Below are 16,449 nucleotides of genomic sequence, written 5' to 3'. Positions count from 1 at the left end.
TCTTTACTGCACGCTCGGTCAGGTTTGACTACTACGGTCAACGCAGACTGGCACTGGCCCCCGCCCCAGCGAATGAGAAACCTAAGTCTCTGGCCTTTAGTTAACTAAACGTGGCATGCGCTTCCTGTTGCGATAGGTGCTCTCGTTAGTGTCCATTGTCATGTCGGTGCACTGTGACGTTTTCACGAACGCTACTTAAGGGACTGGCCTAGTTGGCGGAATACTGACGTTTGATACAATGCCAGCGCTCGACAGTGATAGGAAAAAGAAACACGCGAGACAGGCTTTTAAAAAAAGAGGGGGAGAACGCCGGCGTTCTTACTAGTACTAGTTGTTACTGTTCCCTAGTATTTTTGTGCTGCGTTTTTTACCTATTTCTCTGAAGTGCTGTAAATGCATCAATATTCGCGAACGCGTTTGTGACAATTTTGATGCGTCCAAGTACAATTCTTGCCTCACATTATTCGACCACTGAAGAACACAGGCGAGAGTAGCGACGCCGTATGGGAAAGAGACGTTGTTTATTGCGCGTTGAATGAGCCGTTTCGAAGTAGTTAATGCTGACTAGCTAGTTTAGCCTGGCTAAAGCCTAGAGTAACGACGTCGTTTATTGCGTGTGAATGAGCCGTTTCGAAGTAGTTATTGCTGACTAGCTAGTTTAGCCTGGCTAAAGCCTAGAGTAGCGACGTCGTTTACTGCGCGTTGTATGAGCCGTTTCGAAGTAGTTAATGCTGACTAGCTAGTTTAGCCTGACAAAAGCCTAACCGCCGTTTACGTATTTCCACAGAGCGAAGGAGTTGCCTAGCAACTCGTTACTTATAACGGTAAAGGGTTTAAGCGGTACCACTGTTCTGACATATAAATAAATGCGTGTGACTTGAATCTTCTCGCATTATTTTTTTTTAATGCGAAGCATTTCTTAGCGAACCTCAGGCACTTTGGCCGTTTCCATCCATCCATCTATATATATATATATATATATATAGATAGATAGATAGATAGGTAGATAGATAGATAGATAGATAGATAGATAGATAGATAGATAGATAGATAGATATCCGACTCTTCAACGTATGAGTGTGCGTATGCCACTTCCACATTTCTCTAGCGTCATTCCGTAACGTTTCGCTCAATGTGAAAAAATTAACCACAGTCACCATCCCACGCATGCTTTGCATAACATCGATTCCCACGGTACGTGGGATCTGCCGAATTTTTTTCATATTTGTCGACCCTATTGTTAGGTGTAGTTTGTGAGAAGGGGTTTGCGGTAAATTTATTCCCCCGTTTGTTTGTGCATATAGAGCTATGGATGCTGACCTACGATGGTATCTCGTTTTAGCATTGCCGTGAGACAAGATCTCTGGACGGTAGCCATAACAATGCTAGAGCTCTGTTGCATTCTTTTGCTTAGCACTCTAGCTCTTGCCACTTGTTGTGACGGGCAGACTTGCCCGATCTGCCACCCTTTTCCATGGCAGACATTGCTCTGACAGCTATGAACCACTAATGTCACGCACAAGTGACAAATTTTCCGTCGTCTGTTAACCATCTTTTCAGTGGTACCCGTCATGGTAGCGAAAAGGCTGTGGCACTGAGACGCTGAGTTTCAGGTCTCTAGTTTGGTCCACAATGGCCATGTTTCAGCGAGGACTACGTGCAAACGCTTGTACTTGAGTTGGAAGCTTGGGCGAGTTGGTAGTGCTCCGTAACGGTGTCTAGCACAGCGTGCTAATAGTTGTCTGCAATCATTCGTGAACTTAAAGTGAGGTTCACGTTAAAGAACTGTAGGTGGTCAAAAGTAATTAGGAGGCCCCCTCTACAATGTGCTTAAACTGAATGACGATAGTTCGGTTCTTGGTAACCATGGCGTTCACTGTCAACTGATGGTTTTATTTAAGGAACGGAAACCTAAATAACAAAGAGGCAGGAATCAAGAATGACCACATTCTCAAAACACAAAGCCAGAGCTAGAAGGTGCCAAAATAGCAGGCAACAGCTTTGTCCAGCTGCGAATTGCTAGCTGTATCATGTAGGCAAGAAGCCAAACAAGAAAACTTGTTCTTGTTTCGAAATTCTGTCACTTTGCCCATGTGACAGAAACAGTTTGTAATGGTTTCCAGCCTGCCGTAACACTAGCCTACATTGATGCCTTCTAACTAGCGGCTTTGCTAGTGTCCTTTTGTCACCTTCTGTCATTTTTGATTCCCATGTTTTCTATTTCTGTTCCTCAAGGTAAAACCACCCCTAGATAATTGGCACCTCTAAATTTTATGCTAGAAATGAGTTGTTGGGAACACTTTGTTACATGAAGCTGTATCTAACCTCACTGCATGTTCCACAACCTGTTCCACGGAAAAAAAAATTATTTTGAACTCATGGAAACCCAATAAAAAGATTTTTTTTTTCAACCTAGTGGAATTACCTTCTAATTGGCCAACAATTTCTGGAAATGAGGTACACAGTGGCTTTAATCCTGAAAATTGTGGAGGCAGCTTTGTGCACAACACACAAGATCATAAACGCATGAACAATTTGTGAACACGGTGTGTCGACCAAACAGACTTGTCTTCTTCAAGGCTGCAATCAGTTACAGCCTTCAAAAAAGCCTGCTTGTCGAAGTGTCACTCCAGAGAGATGTGTTCGTGAATTTTTCATCTCTTCAAATGAGCTTACATTTTCACCTATGGCCTTTTTGAAGATTGTAAACGCACAACTGTTGCACCTGAGAGCACTTAAAAAAAAAATTAGGGGGTTTGTCCTTTACCAGCCTGTTCTGATGTTTCCAACGAGAGATGTGTGGATGATTTTGTGAAGCATGCATTGCTATATTGTATTCACTGCAAACTCTCAGTGGCTAATGGCATTACATGGAGAAGTGGTTTACACATGTTTTACAATGTTCGATAAAGGAGCTTTGCTGGCAACAGAAGCGGGTAGGTGGTTCAATTGAGATGCCGTCTCATGCAGGAACGAATGGAAGAACAGATTTCTCTGGCAACTTGCTACTTGTACTTTGAAATTGTAGTCAAGTTATAGTAATAGTTGGAGGTTTTAAGTCCCAAAACCGCAATATGATTACGAGGGGGGGGGGGATAATTGAGGGCTCCGGAAATTTCAACCCACTGGGGTTCTTTTACATGCACCTAAGTCTAAGTACACGGGCCTCTCTGGCATTTTCACCTCCATCGAAAATTCGGCCGCCACAGCCGTAGCTCGATCCCGCAACACCATAACCACTAGGCCACCGTGGTGGGTGTAATCAATTTGTAGTGACGCATGAAGCGGTGGTAAGAGTTGTTTTTTTAATACCGATGTCGCACTGTGGGCCATTGATGGAGATTAAACCCCTTTGGAATGAAATTTCTCAACAGAGAGTGACTCCTTCTGCTACTTGCATAAAGAAGAAGCCAATCAAGATCGAGAAATTCAATCCGGATCATGTGCGATCGCATACAGAAGTGGCCGTGTGGCACCGGCATTAATTCTGAGTTGGGAAAAGAAACTTTGAGGACCAAGGGAGCTTCCTTCTTGACGTTGTATGGCAGATCGAGGAAATTTTGAATGGTGGGTGTACTTGCACTGTGGCAATAATTGCTTACAATGAAATGTGTGGACCATTTCTACATGGCTTCAAGTATGTCAGCTGTGCTGTAGATGGTTTCCAAATCAATGAAGCACACTCTACTTTCGATCTTACAAGTGTTTTCTGTAATACAAGGTTGAGGGAAGATAGAGCGTGAAAAAAATTGCTATGCAAGAAATCCAAGTGTGCGATTGGCGGAGTTAGTCTCACATTTCACTGGTCAGGATCTGGAGGCTAAGTGAAAGCAAGGCATTCACAGGCTATTATATTTCTCAGCATTGTGATGAATGCATCAAATAGACCAACCACGTTCACACCGGATAATGTTAACAGTAAGTATTTTCTGAGAATGCCTACAGGCGAAGGAAGAACTCAGCATCATCCACAGTAGGTGAATGATGCTGAAGGGTCTGGCTAAAATAGTCAGGCTATGACTTATTGGATCAAGGATAAGTCTTCAAATTTCAGTGAAACTTTTGCTAGTTGGAACAGTGAGAAATGTACAACTTTCTTTTTTCACCTTGTTGAAAAAAAATGGGCCACAGTTGCTCTGGAATGCTGTCGTACAATTCCAGTGTTGCCGTGAATGGGCATATCGTAGCCCCATAGCTTAACATAGTGTCAAATGAAGAGCAATGATGCAACACAGAAATACGTAGAAAAGACTTGCAAAAAAAATAACAACATAGAAAGGCCTGATGAAAGGGGGGGGGGCATCAGGTCTACTGTTTCAACGGCGTTCCTAGAATGGAGCTAGCTGCCTTTTTTTTTTTTTTTTTTGAGAGGATTGTCGCATGCAGTTCATAACCGTAACTCTTTGGCATCAAGGTTAACCAGCAATGTTAAGAAAAATTTTATCGAGTTGTATAGCACGTTTTTTATGCTCGTAAAAGAAGCGAGCTATTTTGCTACAATTTTTCGGGAAGGAAGACTTGGCCTATAGAGAACAATGTGCAAGAGTTTCGGGGCATAAGAAACAGTGATGCCATAGTGATGTGTGCATGCTTGTTTCTTTCTGAACGCAGAGCTCAAGTGACAGAGCAGATCTGCGACATGGTCAGGGCAAAGGTCAACGAACTGACCAGTGTCTGGTGCGACGTGGGCATAGACTACGAGGCCACGCGTAGCCGCCTTGAACGCACGAGGGTTGACCTCTCCAACCTCCTCAACCAAATGGTCGACGGCGAGGTCGACATGAAGGAGAGGCTGCTCAAGAACATTGCACAGTTCACGGTCGACGTTCACCAGCTGTCTTCGGAGCTTGCCGTGCCCAACCCTGCGGTAAGGTGATTGCAGAAGGTCGCCACTAGCTTCACATTTCAGTTTTGTGAAGCATTTGTATGATGACCAATGTATGATCACTGAGCATGTGGGCGTATACTCGTTCATGTTTGCAAATAACTTGTTACAATGTATCTGCTATGGTCGTTCAACTTGGAGGCAATCTGCTTAAGGACAGTTCCACAGACAAATGGCACATGGAAGGCCAGAATTATTAAAGGTGTTTGTTGTGGTGCAAATAGTCATAGCTGGGGTTATTATGTAGCCTGTGCACAGCGAGGCAGGGCCCTCGGACTTGTTACGGCCAGACGAGAGAAATGAATAATAATATAAAATAGTGACAGCTAGCCAACGTCGCAGCGAACATCGCAGCAGAAAGAGACATGGACAGAGCAATTCTGAAATGACAATTTCTAAAGTGAGGCAGTGTTAAGTGCGAAGAAGTGTATTACCCATCATTCCCATGTTTGTACATATAGTACCTCACAGCTAAGTTCTTCACACTTGTCTTTATAGGAGACTCTATGGCACTCTGTATTGAAGTGAGACAAGTTGTTGGGTTAGTCAGTTCAGATTCAGCAAATTTTTAACTGTTCAAGGACAGCAGCACAGATGCACACACACTGCCCTGTGTGTGCATCTATGTTCTTGTTTTCGTGCACTCTTCTTTGCACAGATAAAAATTTGCTGACTCTTGCCCTGATGGAATAAAAACTGCCAGTGGGCCGATAGCTGTTCAATTTATTCATGGTGGAACAGATTGCGACGGTGGTATTAGTAGGCCATTTTGCTCTTAAAGGAGTACTGACACGAATTGAAAATATTTTCGGCTTGTTGCTCTATATAGAAACACCAGTGTCGAGAACCCTAAAAAGAGTGTCTTAGTGGTTCGGAATGCATTGAATATATTGATACCGGCACCTTAAAAAAGCACTTCTGGTTTTGGTATCGAGGGAGCTGTTTTGCAGTGACAAGGGAAAGCAGACTGTAGATGAGAACGAGGGCCATTGACAAATCTTTATTCAACATGCCCTTGGGCATATAAACAGGGCCGGATTAACAGTGCGGAGGGCCCGGTTCAAAAAAATAAGGAGGGGCCCCTCTCCCCTCGCCCCGCCCCCTTTCTTTCCCACTTTGTCATCTTCTCATGCTTGAGACTTGACGCTTTTTAGATTTAGCTGCAAAGAACACAAGCCCTATTTATTCTAAGCCCCTCCGGAGTGTTTAATATCACCTGGGCGTTTTCTTGCGGAGCACGTGGAGAGATTGTCATCGTAATAATTAACTATACCAGGAGACGAAGACACATGGACAGCATTAAGATTTGTCTGGTTCGTTGGATCATACTGAAAGAAGACTAAACTGTGCGAGAAGTTTAGACGAAAAGAAGGAATGCATACGACACTTAGAAGTGCAGTCCAAGCACCGTGTGTGTTTCTTCCGTTCGTCTTAACCTGTAGCGTTGTCTACCCTTATTTCAAGAGAGGTCATCTTTCCTCGAAAATCAGAGAGCGCCTTTGTGAAAAATAGCTTCCTCTATCTGCTTCAGCTTCACTGATTCGGTAGCGCACGCTTTGGTTGCCTGTGTGCGAACACTGTCGAAGTTGACAGGTGGACCCTTTTCAGAAACTGTTCGCACGTACTTACAGTAAATACGCTACCAATCGTCTAGCTACTTTTGATTTCATACAACACACATTTAAGCTCTTCTAAGGCAGCATTTCGATATAGTGCTATTGTGCATATTGTATATGCCTACTGATCAGAACAAGTAAAACAGATGGTTTAAAATTAAAATATTTTAAATATGGGAAGGGGGTGGGCCAAACCTTTCGGAAAAGGTGGTGCCTATGAAAAATGAGATCCATGTAGAACTTTCACAAAAAACGTTTTTGATAAGACTCCGAAAACGACCACACATATTTTCATTTATGCACAAATAGTTCGCTTTTAAACATGTAATAGGGTGACATTTTTGCAGGCAATATTCACTTTAATAGGGCTATAGGAGAAGGAAACACATTCATTGCACACATCTTTTCTGCGTTTAAACTGCGGAATATCTTGATATTTTTACGAAGTATTTCTTCTTAAACACAGTCTAGAAAATTGGTGAACTCTTTCTCAGAAATACAACCTTGAAATAGGGCGTGTATACCTATTTACGTGTTCTGTTTTCATTTTCTTTTAAGTAGAGAAAGAAGGTACGTACATTTCTACAAGCGGTTTCGTGCCTTTTGCTGAGACAGTTTGTTGATGAGTTCTTCAACATTTATCCTCCTAAGAACCTCCGTCTCTACGCTCAGCGGTGACAAATCACGGAGGCGGCTGTCGGTCATCGTTGATCGAAGCCTGTTTTTGATCAATTTCAGTTTGCTGAATGATCGTTCACCAGTGCAATTTGTGACCATTAATCACAAAAAAAATTCTAAGAGCCACATGGACATCAGGGAAAGAACCTTCAAGCTTTTCACGAATTAGAAGTTTCAGCATGTCTGCCACAGAAGAACAACCTTCGTTGCTCGCATATGAAATGAGCTGTTCAAGCTCATTTCATATGCGAGCGGGAAATGCGAGAGGGAAGTGTGTTAGCCAGATCAGAAGGGTACTTTTTCACGAGGTCCATTGCCTGCAGGCGTCTCTGCGCTGGTGAAAAACAGTTCCAGTCTGTAATAACAGCAAACTGCGAGCAGACCTCAGTGTAAGCATTTAAGCGGGATGTGAGAGCGTGTACGAGATTGTCAATCATGACGAAGAAGGTTTCACAGCGGAATTTTGCGGAAGGATCTTGTGGCTCTGGCGTGCTTGTGCCTGCAGTGCTGTCATACCGTGTATAGATTGCTTTCGCTTTCTCTGCGAGCTTGTTTTGTAGGAAGCGTTGTCGGACGCTTCCTTCGCAAGCTTTTCAATTTCGTCAAACTTCTCTCTTAAGCCGGATACACAATCACACAATGATTTCATCAGGCTGACGGCAGCATTCAATGAAAGTGTGGGGCTCTGAAGTGCCTTGCTGGTGGCGTTGAAGCGCTGCAAAACTCTATTCCAAAACTCGGCCATCAGCGCGGTTTCCAATGTTGACGTTGCCTTCAGCAAAGATTTTGCCTCGTGCTTCGTTTCTGCTCGTTCTTGAGGATCTTCGGATAGTTCATTCAAGGCGGCTTTGATTTCCTTAGAACCTGCCACGAGAGCCCTCGTTGCATCCGCTCGCGCTGACCACCGTGTGTCTGTAGATTTGCTTTCGGATTACCGCTGTGGCGTTTTGTTTCAAATGAGCCTGGAGTACAGCCCAGCGATGAGTGGACGCGGCAAAGAAAACGTATATACGCTGTACAAGCCCGAAAAAACTAACGGCTTGCCCACAAGAATCTACTGCATGCGCCCCGACCAGATAAAGAGAGTGAGCAGCGCAAGGGATGAAATTTGCTTGCGGATTGATTTTCTTCAAATGAGCATTCATGCCAGAGTATTTTCCAGCCATATTGCTCGCGTTGTCGTATGACTGGCCACGACAGTCTTGGAAGTTAACTTCAAGATTTTCTAAGAGGTCGAGCGTTGTCTTCGCGAGATTTCCCCCTTTGTGACTGGTTATGGGCAAAAATCTGAGAAAATGTTCTTCAGGCTCATCGTTAGCAACGTTGCGAATGACCACTGTAACTTGATCCCTCCGACTCGAATCAGGTGTAGAATCAACTGAAAGAGAGAAGTACTTGGCACTCGCAACCGCGCAAGTGATTTTTTTTCGGACTTCAGCTCCGAGGGCTTCTACAACCCCTTCCACAATGGTTGAGGAGAGGTAGGATGTTTTTTCACGTCCAATGTTCCCAAAGTTCTTTATATGGGCGGCAAGGAAAGGATCAAACTTGGCGATCAGTTGGACACCCAAGGAACTTGCAATTTTGAGGAGATCCGAGTAAATCATTGGATCCTCTGAGAGAGAGAGAGCTCTCGTTCTGCAAGGAACATTACCACTGCAACTACGCGGTGAAGAACATTTCTCCAGTAAGTTGCCATTCTGAGCAGTGCTCTTCAAAGGAGGGAAAACAGCGCGAATCTTTGGACGAACACAAAAGGGAGACAGACGACGACAGGCGCTGACTTACAACTGATCTTTATCGCTGTGAAGAAGGCACATTTATACCATGTCAGTGTACACACACGTGACTGCCATTAATGTGCTAACATCCCTCTGACATCGACATCACCGCATCACCGCTCTTCAAAGGATCAAATGACCGACGTTCTGAGAGAACGTCGCTTGCACAGGTCAAGCACGCATTGTCTATGACACTCATTTTCCTCGTGTGTCTTTAACTTTGCATATGCCTTGTTCCATGAACTGAACCCATCTGGTTCCGAAAATTGGTCCTTTCTTGCTGACTTCAGAGTACAGGGAAAGCAACATACAGATCCTTTGGAAGGGCTGTACAGCAGCCATTCGCGCAAGACTACTTCGCCGTTGGTGCGGTGAGCATAGGACCTTTCTTGCTTGAAGTGGCGGTGGTAGCCCTTCGGTGCCGCGTCAGTTGGCTGAAAGTACTGCTTCGAGCTAGAGTAATCACCCTGCATGTTTCTAGCATTTTCACAGACATCCCGGGTTCGTGCCACCCAAAGGTTGACAGTGGCTACGCGCAGAGGAAACCAGTCCGCGGGATCCATAGACATGCAAGGACGCTCATCAGGCAATGGCTGATCTGTCTCAGTCGTGCTGCTCGTCCCTGGAGAACTGGGCTTCATCGCAGTGTGCAGGGGTGGAAGTGCTGCGCCATTTGCGCCACGCTGCGCCAATGCGCTTTTGCTGCGCCATCCTGCTCCAAAACGCATTATTGCGCCGAAACTGCTCCCAAGCGGTCTTCGGTGCACGGCCTCCGCGATGGGCTCCGGTGCGCTGCCGGAACCGATCACCGAGGCTACGTTTGGTGCCTTCATGTGCCGCTGTCATCCGTGTCATGGCGCGCCTAAGCGAGCTTATGTCATTATATCATCATCACATCACTTGGCGCGCTCTCGCGACCTTGTCGAAGGCCCGAAAACCCTAGCGAACAAGAAAGTGAGTTGTGCAGCCATATTTCGATTGTGACGCCGGCGGCAGCGGAGTTTTTTGGCGCGCTGCGCGCACGAGGCGGTTGTTGTCATCGTGGCCTGGGATTGCGAACATGAATAAAAGTAAGTGCGTTGACGCTTCATAAGGTCGAAAAGCTTCTATTTACTGCGAATATTTAATTTGATGTGAAGCCATGAAGTTAGTGCGAGCAGCTGCCGCGAACGTAAACGCGCGACCATTATTAGAAACTTTGCATTAAGGAAACGACTGTATAGCTGAATGTGTAATATGGATTTTGTTTCATAAGTCTGCATGTAAACGAAAAACTTGTTTTATCCGTTTGCGGTCAATGAAGCCACTACCAACTGCGAAATCACTCACAGGGCTTCGGTTTGTGTAAGTCGGTTGGACCATTTCCGAAACTCATTTTTTTTTAGCGAGAGCATGCCTCTCTATGTGCAGAATTTGTTGCATTGCACACAAGCCCTTAGACGTTCGAAATGCAGCATGTAAATGTGCTCGTGCAGCGACGAGCTTAGTCTCGCCTGTGCGATCGGTCGCGTTGTTCGATTTTGGCTCGTCAGAACCTGCGCTCGGCTCGTGGTCGAGTACGCTGTAGCTCGTACCATCCGCAGCACAACATGACATGCCGCTCGCCGCCGTGGCTGTGTGTGGTTTGGTACATGAGGTGGCGAGTGGAGAAATATACAAAAAAGAACAAGATACACTTCGAACGTTTGTTACTGAAAAGACGAATGTGAGGTAGTACGAAAACAGAACCACGGGATACAAATTGTGCACTTGCGACATCTAGTATCATCGCACCTCAAGTGCCATATTTGCGTGCATATAACCGACACCAATAATTGACAAATCTTGGAACTTGAAGGGAAAAGGTGGAAGCGCGTGGCGCAATTTTTGGCGCGATTTACGCGCGTTTTTTGACGAACGCCTTCGCGAAATCGCGCTGTTGCGTCCCGAATGGCTTGATATCTGCGCGACTGACGCGTGGTCGGTGGGTCGCGCGCGTCATTTTTGATGAACGCTATCTCAAAAATCGCGCCGCCGCGTCTTCCTACTCCAAGTAGAAAAGAAAACGCCTCGCGCGGCGCATCGCCCGCTCGTTCGAGAAGTGGAGTTTAGGGTGCAGACGCGTGTTTGTTTGGTTTCTTCCAATGCCTCCAGACTGCGCTGACCTCCGCGCATTTCGAAGGAACTTTTTGAAGCCGGCGTAGGGTTTTGACGAAAATGCAACCCGGCAAACGCGGCGCAAAAACGCCGCTGCTGAAAAACGCTCATTACCATGAACGTTTTTCATTTGTCAGTCTAGTCAAGTGTAGCTATTCAAAACATCGCTTATCTCGTTTTCCTGAGTCATTGCTCTATCACAGCTGTGATGGTTTAATGAAAACACGTACGCGCGTGTGTGTATATATATATCATTTAAGTGCTGTTGGTTCATCAATATTGAATGTTTTCTAAAATCGTTGGAATTTCTTGTGTTTACCAGAAATAAAAATTAAACAACAATGATGTTTGACCCTACAATTCTGCTCCAAAACTAACTTGCATTGCTCCAAAACACACATTTTGGTGCTCCAAAGCTGCTCCAAAACAGCATTATTCCTGCTCCCTGAGCTGCTCCAAAACGCTCAAGCCCGCTTCCACCCCTGAGTGTGCGATGAAGTTGGTTCCCCGACCATGCTCGCTGAGGCTGTTGGGTTTAAAGCCATTGAAGAGAGCGCCTCGTTTGCGCCTGCTTCGGAACAAACAGTTTCGCTGAGCGCACGTTCTGCTGGGTCACCTTCATTGGTCTCACTGGTCGACGGATTACTGGCCGAGCTCTTGTCACTGGTAAAATAGCTAGAAAGCTTAGGCATTTTTCCTAAAGTGTTGCTGAGGTGTTTTTTTTTTCCTCCGTTGCCAAATGGCGCTTTCGAGCGCCAGGGAACTCCTTTTTCCGCGGCATGGTACAGTAACAGAGCCTGCAGGCCAAGTTTATGATCTATAAGTAACTTATTCAAGGCTAGTGTGCTTTTCTAGAAATAATTTTTACTAAGAGCGACAATGAAGAATACTCTCAAAACAAAATTATGAGTAACATTACGGTAGTTTATTAAGACAATGAAACGCCACCGAAGAAATTTGATATTGGTGATAAAGTCACTGACGAGAGTATCGCGTAGTTTGGGTTTCTGCTGCTTCCTGTCTACCGATTACTCTCTCGACATGATCTGGATCTGTCTACAATATGAAGGAAGTCCACAGAATAAGACGATACAGCTGGAATTGACTTTACAATAAGATCTCTATATCATTATGGTTCACATATCTTCGCAGCGGGTTGCATTCTCAAGCGTTCTGGTTCAGGTGAATATTACAGCGATGCTCGCTCATTCCAATGAATGGTGACCGACCGTCTCCAAAGGTGGCAAAAATAAAGCACAAAATGTCGAAGCTGGGCGAAATCGGCCGCTCTGAATAAGCTAGTAAGAAAAGGTCGTACTTTCTTATTCATAAAATTAGTTGATAATGACGGAAGCAACACAAGAGCAAACGCACCCCCTTAGTCATTGCGTAATAATATATTCGCAATGAAAGTATTCATATGCTAATCCACTGAATATTATTTTAATATTCCCAAGAGTCTCGCAAAGATGTTAGTAGTGCCTCAATCTTTGCAAAGTAACGAAAATAGAAGCTCTGCAACTCTCGCACGAAACGTGCACACTGTACCTGTTAGCCATCATAAAGTGCCCAAGTGCCCAAATATAAGAAATGCGCTTGCAGTTGTTTCCAATACTCGCACGAATGTAAATTTTGAAGCTGTTACCTTTAAGGTCAGCATGTCCGATTGTTATGCAGTGACAGGACAACGACGAGTACAAAGAACGGGGAAGGCTCCAGAGCATGAAGGTTTCACTGGTCGTGTGCACACACGAAATTTCTTTAACCGAAGAATGCGTCATAAGAGCCGTGCTGCCTCGTGGATGGTTGAGCGCGACAGCGGTGTTATGTGATCTCGAACAAGCTGCGCGCATCTGGTCGGCTCGGAGAAGCATCATGTTCACCTGAGACGCCCGTGGTTGTATGTGCTATGCAGGGCATGGCGTAAAAGAAGTTCAAAAGTGATGGTCGATTGAAGATCCCCACCACAACGCTCAAGCAATTGCGGTGAGGGTCTGCTGGTGGCCAGATAGTGGATATATGTTGTAGATATTTCCTGTGCACAACCTTTACCAAGTGATGGTCTCTTAACCACCAAGCAGGAATTAAGACAGAATGGCAATGCCAGAAGCGAAGAATCAAACCATTACTCCTTCGGAGTCCTTGCATAATCGGGAGGTTCCTTAAAGGGACCGACAACCAACTTTTGTGGTGCCCGTTTTCTTGAGTGCAATGGGAAGCTTACCGGTCAGAGCTTCTAATCACGGAGTGGTAACGCGGAGAACGCCGTAAAACATTTGTAATCAGAGTTTTTCGATCTGCAGCGATTATGCAGTCTTAATATCACATGCTGCAAACAGTGAGAGGTGAGCGCGATAGCGATTATACGCCAGCAGTGGTGACAAGTCATGCCCTAAGTATATGAAAAGGCAATGTTACGTTTGCAAAGCCTGCGGTGCCGCGACTACTGCTTTCTAGCCTATTAAATTATTTTACAATAGTTATAGCGTTTTTCTGGGGCTTCTTATAGAAGTACTCTTGCCGTACACAGGTCGCTTTATCACATTTTAGTCAAGCCAAGCCAAGCTAAGCCTTCGAAAACGAAACAAGTGGTAGGATACACCAGCAGTGCTGTTCATGAAGTGGTAGCAATCGTCCACAGAACAGTAAGTCGATGGCATTTTGCGAGCAGCAGCGCAAACTCGCGTGCTACTCTTCAAAAGTCTGATACGACGAGAGCAGACGAGAGTCGAGCTACGCGGGAAACGCCGCCGGACGCCGCGCGCATTCGCCGCAGCCTCCTTTTCACTGGAAGCCACGAAAGCAGCGCCGCATCTCATGCTTTACTTCTTTTACCTTAGGAACAAACGGGATTTGACAATAACATACATATTCAAATTTTCAGCCCTCGTTCTGGTGCGTGTAAAAGCATTAGACTACGTACAACAAAGTGCTTAAGACTGCATACGTCTGGTTCATGGCGCTCGCGCTAGGCGACGCGACATACCGGTTTTTGTTACTTTTAAACGCGATTTAAATATATAAACCCTACTCAGATCGCGAAAAGTATTGTGGAATCTGTCACTATAATTCACGGCCTTTTCATTTCCACTAGGATCTAATCACCCGTTCTGGCCAGTTGTCGGTCCCTTTAACATACAAATATTTCATGGTGCGTTGTTTACACTATAATGAAAGCATACTATAGCATACCTATGCGTCAGCTTCTTACCGGTTATTTTCATTCAGCGCATTAAACGATATTTCAAACAGGAACCACTCTCTATGCGCCTTCGCATTGCGTGTTGGACCGTAGCTGCTAAAATCCTCGTCAGGCTGCTTATGTGTCCATCCGCTGGATCAGCCCCTTCCCTCTACACAATGCATGGTCTTGGGCGAGTAAAAGGTTTTTACCACAGGCTGCAAAACTGTGAACTGACTTAAAAGATTATGCTCGTTATGCAACGAACAACCTCTTAGAAGCATGTATATTGATTATTGAAATAGATAATCTGTTTCTATCGGGGGAATCCAGCAGGAGGGTTAAACTTTTTCGAACAAAACAACGAGGTCGGAAATTTTTTTCGGGCCCTTGGGGGGCCCCCTAAAACCGGAGGGCCCGGTTCAGTTGAACCCTTTGAACCCTGGATAATCCGCCCCTGCATATAAAGCACATGTGTCGTACACATTCTCTATGTGTTTGCGAGACAAAAAAATGCTTGCGAATAGACAAGCATTCACTCGTCTGCATAAATCAGGCTCCTACGTTCTTGTGTTGTGCTGAACTGATTGAACTCTTACCTGAAGCTTGCAGCAGTCTTGTTTATTTTATATTTGCATTCGCACGTGGAAGGGGCTTGGCAGTCGAGATCTACAGGTTGTCCCACGCAACTTGAGCCAAGCATTCCGATGTTCGGCTCAATTTGCTTCCAATGCACCTTTCATTTTTAAAGTCTTGGCTGAAGTTATGTGGGACAGCGTGTGTGCGTGTGTGTGTGTGTGTGTGTGTGTGTGTGTGTGTGTGTGTGTGTGTGTGTTTACATTTGTACCCACAGTTAAGAGGGTGTGTTGATTGCAATAAACATTTGGCAGAATTGACAGTTTACTACTTTCTTCAGACTAAGAAAGATTAGTTTCATAATGTTGTAGCTTGCATCTTTACTGAATCACTTCAAGATAGCTGCCTGCCTACAGACTGGAAAACAGCCAAGGTGATCACACTTCATTAGTCAACAACTGGCATAACCCCTGTAACTATCACCCTATTTCTCTTGCATCTGTTCCCTGCAAAATAAGCGAGCACATCATTCACACTTGTATTGTTAATATTTCATGACTCTCGCCACTGTTTCCTTCGAAAGTTTTCATGCTAAAACCGAATTATATTCACTAGTGACTTAAGCACTGCTCTAGACATCGGTGTGGCAATGGACTGTATTTTCTCGGATTTTACAAATTTACCAGGTTGACCACAAATTGCTCCTACTAAAATTGCACTGCTTGGGCCCCTCTGTTGCTTAAAGGGCGAGTAACAACCCTGTGGTCCAAAATTTGTGGTGAAGAGAACTGCGTGCTTGTCTGGTATAAACATGCTGCCACAAGGATTTTGCGAAAAAGTGTATTAATAAGGAAGTTACAGATGATGTAACAGTCGTTTCAGCTGGTTTCGGTTTTTCACTTGGCCTCACCATCCTTCTGAGTTGCTCATAGGGATAGGCTTAGTTTTCAGAGGATAGGCCAGAGGATTGCATAATATGCCATTTCCTTGCTTCAGCTGGAGTAATGCGACAACAAATAAAATACCAAATAATAATAATAGTAATAATAATAATAATATGAATTATGATGATGATTATTCAGCGTTTTACACAAAGGTCTTGAAATAACTTGACAAGGCCAAAAAACCGTTCAGTGTAGCAGCTGTGCACGTAGAAAATAAACTACAAATTGAACCGACATGTCGGCTGGCTGGCGGTCGCGCAATGATGTTAAAGCTTTACTACTATGGTAGGTAGCGCATACAAACGGGACGCAAGAAAGGCACATGAAGACACCCAGCGCCGAGTGTGTGTTTTCGTGTGAGTTTCTTGTGTCCCGTGTATTTGCACTACCAGTGTAATAAGAAAATGCCATACGAACAAGCCCGCATGCATGGCAACTTCAACTCTTAAAAAACGCTGCAGCTGATAATTTCCCACGCTTCCTTGGAGTCTCGCCAAACTATAAATTTCAAAGCGCACCATAAATATTACTTATAAACTACATAGTATTGATTATAAATCACATGTACAGTTCAATACAGCACACGTACAGTACAATTCTCAGCTCACGGATAAACTGCATTATAACCACACTTTCCACACTATAACCACAC

The 16,449-nt window shown here is 44.7% G+C and overlaps 2 protein-coding genes across 2 annotated transcripts in view; both read left to right on the top strand.

Annotated features, from left to right (window-relative positions):
* Nucleotides 1-16,449, top strand: part of LOC119383956 (KRR1 small subunit processome component homolog) — a 368,573-nt gene that overhangs the window by 254,168 nt on the left and 97,956 nt on the right. The window lies entirely within an intron of this gene.
* Nucleotides 9,915-16,449, top strand: part of LOC119382140 (protein regulator of cytokinesis 1-like) — a 69,635-nt gene continuing 63,100 nt past the window's right edge. The window contains exon 1 of the mRNA XM_049413023.1: nucleotides 9,915-10,030. The gene's annotated coding sequence lies outside the window, so the exon portion shown is untranslated. The remainder of the gene's footprint in view (nucleotides 10,031-16,449) is intronic.

This window comes from Rhipicephalus sanguineus, chromosome 2 (assembly GCF_013339695.2).
Source record: "Rhipicephalus sanguineus isolate Rsan-2018 chromosome 2, BIME_Rsan_1.4, whole genome shotgun sequence".
Lineage (NCBI taxonomy): Eukaryota > Metazoa > Arthropoda > Arachnida > Ixodida > Ixodidae > Rhipicephalus > Rhipicephalus sanguineus.
The sequence above is the reverse complement of the archived record's forward strand: the minus strand, read 5'-3'. Positions and strand labels throughout refer to the sequence as shown.